The sequence below is a fragment of the Phascolarctos cinereus genome, unplaced genomic scaffold (assembly GCF_003287225.1).
Source record: "Phascolarctos cinereus isolate Bilbo 61053 unplaced genomic scaffold, phaCin_HiC Scaffold_9;HRSCAF=440, whole genome shotgun sequence".
In the NCBI taxonomy this organism is placed as follows: Eukaryota; Metazoa; Chordata; class Mammalia; order Diprotodontia; family Phascolarctidae; genus Phascolarctos; species Phascolarctos cinereus.
Genome location: NW_027556402.1, coordinates 133,771,282 through 133,779,490, shown reverse-complemented (window position 1 = coordinate 133,779,490; position 8,209 = coordinate 133,771,282). Strand labels below are relative to the sequence as shown.

General features: G+C 36.6%; 1 long non-coding RNA gene across 1 annotated transcript; it reads left to right on the top strand.

Annotated features, from left to right (window-relative positions):
• The first annotated feature begins 615 nt into the window (after positions 1-615).
• Positions 616-4,445, top strand: LOC144455245 (uncharacterized). The gene is made up of 2 exons (XR_013483961.1): positions 616-986; positions 3,988-4,445. It is a non-coding gene; the product is annotated as an uncharacterized LOC144455245 (long non-coding RNA).
• The last annotated feature ends 3,764 nt before the right edge of the window (positions 4,446-8,209 follow it).

Below are 8,209 nucleotides of genomic sequence, written 5' to 3'. Positions count from 1 at the left end.
GTAGTTGAAGGAAAAAAGTAGATAGATAGATAGATAGATAGATAGATAGATAGATAGATAGATAGACAGATGGATAGATAGATGGATAGAGGGCATAGGGTGAGTTGAATATGAATGAGTGACATGAGGAGAATAAAATTAAGGGGTAAGGGAGGATTATATTGGGAGAAGGAGAAAGGGAGAGGTAGAATGGGGTAAATTATCTCACATAAAACAGACAAGAAAAGGCTTTTACAGTGGAGGGGAACTGGGGGAAGATGAGAAGGAATGAGTGAATCTTATTCTCATCAGATTGGCTTAAGGAGGAAATACTATACCCACTCAATTGGGTATGGAAATCTATCTTACCCTACAGGAAAATAGGGAGAAAAGGGATATGATAGCAGGGGGATTATAAAGGGGAGGGGAGATAAGGAGAGAGGCTAGTCAGCAGCAACACTTCTGAGGAGGGACAGGGTCAAAAGTGAGAATAGAATAAATGGGGGGCTGTAGAGGGCCGGATTTGGGGAGTTGGAGGGCTTAGGCCAGCCCGGGTCTTAGCCTGGCAGCTGTGAAACTCAGGATGTCAGCTCACCACCCCCCTGTTCCGTCTCTTGAGAACAGGATGCAGGAAGGCAGGAAACGGATGGGGTACAGGACAGGACGCAGGAAAGAATGTAACAGACAAGGTACAAGGAAGTAAGGAAATCACTTAATTAGATTTGTACTTTTCATGAATAATAATGTTACTATTGCTTGATCCAGTACTATATAAGCCTGAGCCCTCAGATCAATAAACAGAGTTTGTTCTTCACTGCTCTCACCTGGCCCGTGTTTCTTTCTCTCTTCACACTCTGCCGCATCAGACCACAGCCGGGGGTGCGCTCCCGGCATTTGGCGCCTAGACAGGAAGGCTTCCCCCGGCAGAGTGGCCCTGGACAAGGTGGGCTGTTTGGCCAACAGCCCTAGAAAAGGAGCTCCGGTCGTCAAGAGAAAACGTAAACAAGGTTGGGCGATAATTTTCCTATACAGTTTTTTATTTTCACCAGGTTAAACGGGGATTAAAAAGAAACCAGACTGCTGCTTAGCGGAGTCTCTTAAAGTGAACAACAGAACGAGACTGCCGCTTATCGGGGTCTCTGAAAGTGAAAGTGAACATCAGAACGAGACTGCCACTTTTCGGGGTCTCAGATTTAAAGTGAAAGCAAACTGCACAGGTGGGAAAGCAAACCGCACAGGCGGACAAACGAGACTACGGCTTTTGAGCGTCTTCAAAAGCGAAAGTAAACTTCAGAACGAGACTGCCGCTTTTCGGCTTCTCTGATTTAAAGGGAAAGTAAGCCGCACTGGCTAAGTAGTGTCCTATAAGATAGTTAGCTAATATGGGGCAGAGCTCGTGGGCAGAACAGAGAGACAGACAATATTATTTGAAAGTGTTCAAATACAGGGGACACAACTAGAATTTTAGCATGCAAATAAGAACATTGTCTTTCTTTAAATTGTCAACTGCATCTTTGTCATTTCTATTGAGAACAAACCAAGTGCCATTCTGCTACTGAAATCTCTGCATAAGATACCTGTACTGTCCAACCATTGCATTGCCAAGACTGTACTAATACCAACTTTGATTACACTAGGAAATGGCAGTGCTCAGTCTTAGTGGTGTTGCAATTTTCACATATTTGGTATTTTATTGATTATTGTTTAAAATAATAGTACTATATGAGAACTTAATGATTATATCTTGGAATTATTTTGTATAGAAAATATACTTAGAAAAGTGGTTACCATGCTGCTGTCCTGTTCTTGTTAAAAAGACCCATGTCATAAATATTCAGGACATTGGCAGCTGATCACATTTACAAAGTCAGTGTGTAAGTGAAATTATTACTCCCTCCATAATGTCTTATGGACAAGCAGGAGCTGTGATGTGAAGCTACACTGTATTTCCCATTTTATATTGTCTCCCTATTTGATTTTATTCAAGTTATAGTACATTCTGAAAAAGTTGGCCTTAGGTGTGTGTCATTGTGGCATGCAAAGATTATGACTTACATTAAATGTTAGAATTTGTAGTCTTATGATATTGGAAATTTTTGTGGTTTTCAAGAGTCTCAAAGAAAATTGTATATTAACATTTTTTGTCAGCCATCACATTTCCAAACAGTATTTTTAAAAAAAAAAGGTAAATGTGATATGGCAGATGAGCAGACTAACCAAAATCAGTGGTTAAGGGGATTTCATTTTAGATCCTTTTTAATAATCAAAGAAAATGGGACATTTGCCTTATATACATATAAAAAAGTTTTATTGAAGTTAGAGCTAAAATAGCTTAATTTTATAGCTTTTGTAGATACATGTCCTTTGCAACCTTCCATTCATTTCAGATCAGTTTGTAAATCAGAGTTCTATCTTATGGTAATTCTAGAAAAATAAAGCTTGTATTATTTTATCTACAACCACCATTTAGGTAACTTTAAAATTACATTGGCATTCAAAAAAGAGGAAAATTATTTAAGAAGCTAAGTTATATCAATAATTAGAAAACAAATCAACTTGTTTTCTTAATCAGGTGGGGAGGAAACTTCAAGGGTAGGAGTAAATAAACTCTCTGCTTTAGAAATTTGACATGAGCAGTTTGTATGTTAAACACAGTCTAATGCACTGTATGTATACTAAAATTTCCAGTAAGATGTAGCTTGTAAATTTTCTGAATCAGCTCCTTAGTACTAGTTATAATATAGCTAAAATCTTAATATATTTTACAGTATATAAAAGGCTATAACTTCATAAGTCCTTTTTAACATGACATATCTTTCATAGAAATTTTGATTTAAAAAAATTTTTCATTCTGACTTTGTTAGAATATTAACAGCAATATTTTTAGGCTTTCATTTGTCCTGGTTGTTCTTTGAGAGGATTTGCAAGCAAATTAAACAAAAAGTGGTAAAGGGGACATTTATTTGTCTTTGAATATTTAGAAATATATTTTTACCCTTGACCAACAAAACCTTCTTGAATTCAGTAGATAACTAAAGAAATTCTTTTGCTTTGCTGCAAAGTTCTACTGCCTAACTCCCCAGCATAAATTTGTCATAGCCTGGTCAGTAGTTAAAATAACATTTTAGAGTTGAAAATAATTTTTATTAATTAAACCTTTAGGGAATCTTTTTTTAACTACAGATAGGAAACTTAGTTATTTCTGTGTTTTCTGCCAAGAAGCAACCTTAAACACATTTCTATACATACCTGATTTTTTAGCTACTTAAATTTATGCTGTTCTAAAAACTACTTAATCATATTTAGTTGGCTATTTTTCTACTGAACAATTACACAATGTTAGGGAGAGTCTTATTCTAAAATTCCTTTATTTCATATCAATGTGTGATTCATGTTTTTTTAAGTGTAATTACACTGTATGTGTCAGAGTATGTGCAAAAAAAAGTGGGGGAAAGATGAATATCATATGAAGACAAGCAGATATTTTGGATTAGTTACATTTTTAAGAAGGACATAAGCAATAACATTTCTTGTTTTGCTTTAATATTCTTGGCAATCCAAGACACCTCAAGACTGACAATGGTCCCGCCTATACTAGCAGGAATTTTGCACAATTTTGTCTCACCTATAATATCACTCACTCTACTGGCATCCCGTACAATCCTACTGGACAAGCCATTGTTGAAAGGTGCAACAAGGATATTAAAATCCTCCTTGATAAACAGAAAAAAGAGGGAATAGAAAATAGGGTAAGAAGGAGATTGGATCAGGTAATATATACCAAAAATTTAAAAAGGAGATTGGACCAGGTAATACATACCATAAAATTTTTAACACTAGATGATCAGGGACGTACTACTGCACAAAAACATTTTGCAGGGCAAAAGAACAGGTTGTTAGATGAGCAACCAGATGTCACAGTAATGTGGAAGGATCCAAAGATGGATAATTGGGATGGTCCAGTAAAATTACTAATCTGGGGTCGAGGTTATGCTTGTATTTTTCCAGAACATGCAGGAGAACCAGTCTGGGTTCCCGAGACGAACATCCGCACCTGTCAGCATACTGACCAGAGGGATAGAGACCCTGAGTATCAAAGGAAAAACTGGTCAGAGAGACAAGCGGAGGAGGAAGGCGAGACCGAGAAGACGAAGAGCCAATAATAAGATGCTGACTGTCCTTTTTGCAATGATGACTGTCGCAGATGGCTCTGTGATGGAGTCATGATTACATTGGACTTATATGCCTTACCCCACCTTGGGTTAAACCTGTAACTTGACCACTATACTTTTGTTTATGTAACTCCCTATTTGCTTTCTAATACTACCAATGTAACTCCTGATCAAATATTGAATAGGCTTCAGGGTGCTTGGCATTCCAAAAATATAACATGGATGGTATTGATCCTCAAGATATTGTTTATAAGCTATTGTACTATATCAAGCAACTTAACACTTTCCAGAATATTTCAAGTTTGCTCTTGCATTTTGTACCCTGATAGTATTCTTGTTACTCTTGAGTTTTCTCCTGATGTACATCCCACGTTCTCAAGCTAGAACAGAAGAAAGGGGGAGATGTACAGGGCCGGCTTTGGGGAGTTGGAGGGCTTAGGCTAGCCCGGGTCTTACCTGCAGCTTGTACTAAGCCTGATAGCTGTGAAACTCAGGATGTCGGCTCACCACCCCCCATTCCGTCTCTTGAGAACAGGATGCAGGAAGGGAGGAAACGGATGGGGTACAGGACAGGATGCAGGAAAGAATGTAACAGACAAGGTACAAGGAAGTAAGGAAATCACCTAATTAGATTTGTACTTTTCATGAATAATAATGTTACTATTGCTTGATCCAGTACTATATAAGCCTGAGCCCTCAGATCAATGAACAGAGTTTGTTCTTCACTGCTCTCACCTGGCCCGTGTTTCTTTCTCTCTTCACACTCTGCCGGCATCAGATCACAGCCAGGGATGCAGGCACTCCCGGCAGGGGGCAGTTAAGGATGTTGGGAAATATAGTTAGTTTTCTGCAGCATGACTACTGTGGAAGTGTTTTGCATGACTACCCATGTATAACTTGTATCAAATTGCTTGCCTTTTTAAAGAGGGTGGGTGGGGAGGAAAGTAGGAAGAAAATTTGGGACCCAAAATTTTAAAAACAAATGTTAAAAGTTATTTTCACACGCATCTGGAAAATTTTCACACGTATACAGGCAATGGGATATATAAGTCTATCCTACTCTACAGGAAAATAGATGGGGAAAGGGATAAGAGAGGGGGGAAAATAGAAGAGAGGGCAGAGTAGGGGAAGGAGTATTCAGAATTCACACCATCTTAGGATAAGGGGAGGGATGAGATGGGGAGAAAATTTGGAGTTCAAAATCTTGTGGAAGTGAATATTGAAAACTAAACTAAATAAATAAATATATAAAAAAATTAAAAACATAAACAAATATGGAGGCCAAGATGGAATGGTAGTGTTATTACCTCCAACAAATGAGATTAACTCAGGAACACAACTTAATAATATCTATTTCTCTTTGCATATGAAAAAATAACTTTATCGTATCTGGCAATATCATATCTATCTCTGTAATAAGTGGCAGTATCATTAAAGATTTCAATTGTATCATTGTTATGTTGTATGGCCTAGGCTCTCACCTCTAGCAGTAGACTCATTTTTCATTTATTTGTTTTGCTTCATCTTCTTTCCTTAACTGAGAAGAGATCCATTCCAAGAACATATAATCCCATATATTATTGGAATTCTTTACATTCACCTCTTAAAAAAAAAAAAACTTTTTTTTCTCTCTCAAATTCCCACTATTTTGTAGAATTAACTAGGGAGTGCATTTGTTTATGGTTAACTGCTTGCATTTTTCACATAAGCCAAAGATGGATTAGCTGGGAATCCCAACCACAATATACACATTCAACCACTGTTCCCAGTGAAATCAATCTTCCCATGCAAGTGTGCTCTCAAGTAATTCTAATATCTGAAACATTTAGTGTAGACTATTCAAGCAGGTTGGCATGTGCCTTGGAACACAATGGCACAATCAACTTTGCATGGGAAGTAACATTAAGGATAACTCACAGCTTTTGTATAGAGCTGTTGTCCTTAGTTACTTTTGCATATTTAACAAAGTAGAAGAAATCGAACAATTGACATAACCATCCTTAGAAAAAGAACAAAAAAGCAAACTCTTCTTTATCGATATTTTAGAGGGACAGTTAGGACAATGGACTTGGAATCTGAATACAAGGAGAATCCTTATACTGATTAAGAGTCAGCCTGCTCTACTTCCTGGGATAGTACAGATGTGCTGTTTTTGTTGGCCAAAGAAAAATATGTTATTTTTCATAGCCAAGTTTTAGCAGCTATAAGTCAGGGAAAGGAATACTGAAGGAATTGACTTTTTTGTGCAGCTTTCCCTGAAACATAATATTAAGAGGATCCACTTAATATGGCATCTTCATGATTCTCTTGTTTTGAGCTATTTTCCTCTTAATCTTAGTCTTCATAAGTGAAGCAGTTCATTCCAATTCAATCAAGTTCAACAACAATTATAAAACACTTAGTCAGTATAAGGTGCCATCAACAGTAATTCATTTCCTTTATTCTGCAATATTCTAGCAACATTAGACACATTATTGATACCAAAGCAACAACTGCCCTTTTTGATTGTATTCAGTATTAAATTTAATTCTTAGCTACTTGAAGTTCATGTTTCATTCTTCCTTGAATTATGCATGGTATTAACACTAGGTTTTACAGAGCAAGTCCTCAAAATGCTTGCTAACTGACTAAATTTCTTATTATTTGAAATGAATACAGTTAAGTCATGACTAAGTTTGGATAGGGCAGCTAGGTGATGTAGTGGAGAGGGTGCTGGACTTGGAGTCAGAAAGACTTATTTTCTTGAGTCCATATCTGTCCTGAGATGCTTACTAGCTGTGTGACTTTGGGCAAGTCACTTAACCACGTTTGTCTCAGTTTCCTCATCTGTAAAATGAGTTGAAGAAGGAAATGGCAAACCACTCCAATATCTCTGCCAAGTAAACCCCAAATTGGGTCATGAAGAGTCAGACACTACTGGAAAACAACTGAACAACAGGAGTCTAGATAATATGCATCCTTTATCCATTTGGTTTTGCTTGTGTGGATAATCAGGCTGTGTTTTGTTTGTTTGTTTATTTTTGCTTGAATAAGCATCTAATTTAGGAATATTCCTAATGCTTCAGAGTTTGAGGCAATGTCACCTACAAAGCAGGAACATGAGAAATGTTTGATTGTCCAGGAAATGATATTCAATTTGACAGATAATTCATGAACATTGTTTATAAGCATGTTGCATATATAGATATAGAGATAGAGGTAGATATATATAGATATAGAGATAGAGGTAGATAGATAGATATAATGTCTTTTTATCTACATATGTGTGTATGTATCTATGTATGCAAATATATAGATATCAATATATAATACATGTATTCTGCATGTATACGCATATATTGGACACACAGTATAAACAAAAAATTAGCTAGATTTAGAATTAAATATATGGTAGATGTAGAATGACAGACCAGATAGCCTTTGAGGAATTGTGTAGTGGATTTAATGAACTTGAATTTCCTTTGTCTCTTTTGTTTCTTTGGTTTTGAATAGAAATAACCTTCTTGTAATGTGGCATGGTAGCTATATTGTCGGACTTGGAGTCAGTGACCTGTGTCAAGGTCTGCTTCTGATACTTATAAGCTTTGTGATCTAGACAACGATGCTTCATCTCTCTAATCATCAGGTTTCTCTCTAAGACCATAAACTTTAAAAGTTTATAATCCCAAGTGTTTTGGACATGGAATATCAGTCTTCACATAATTAGAGTGGTACATCACCATAAAAGCAATATAGAGAATATTTTTTGACAAATTTCAATTTGAAAAATGCACAGGATATGCAGTATATATTTCTATCATTAGTAAGATGAATTCATGACCAAAAAAGAAGGTTAAAAATGATAGACAACCAATGGATAGCCATTAATTTGTATAATCTATGAGGCTAGGGACTGTCTTTTGCCTCTTTTTGTATCACCAACACTTAGCATGGTACCTACCACATAATAGGCACTTAGCAAATATTTATTGATAGCCATTGTGCTTCATTGGTATTGATACCATTCAGAGATGTAGAGGAAGGTCCCCTACAAGTAGAAAATTTGTGAGAGCCCAGGT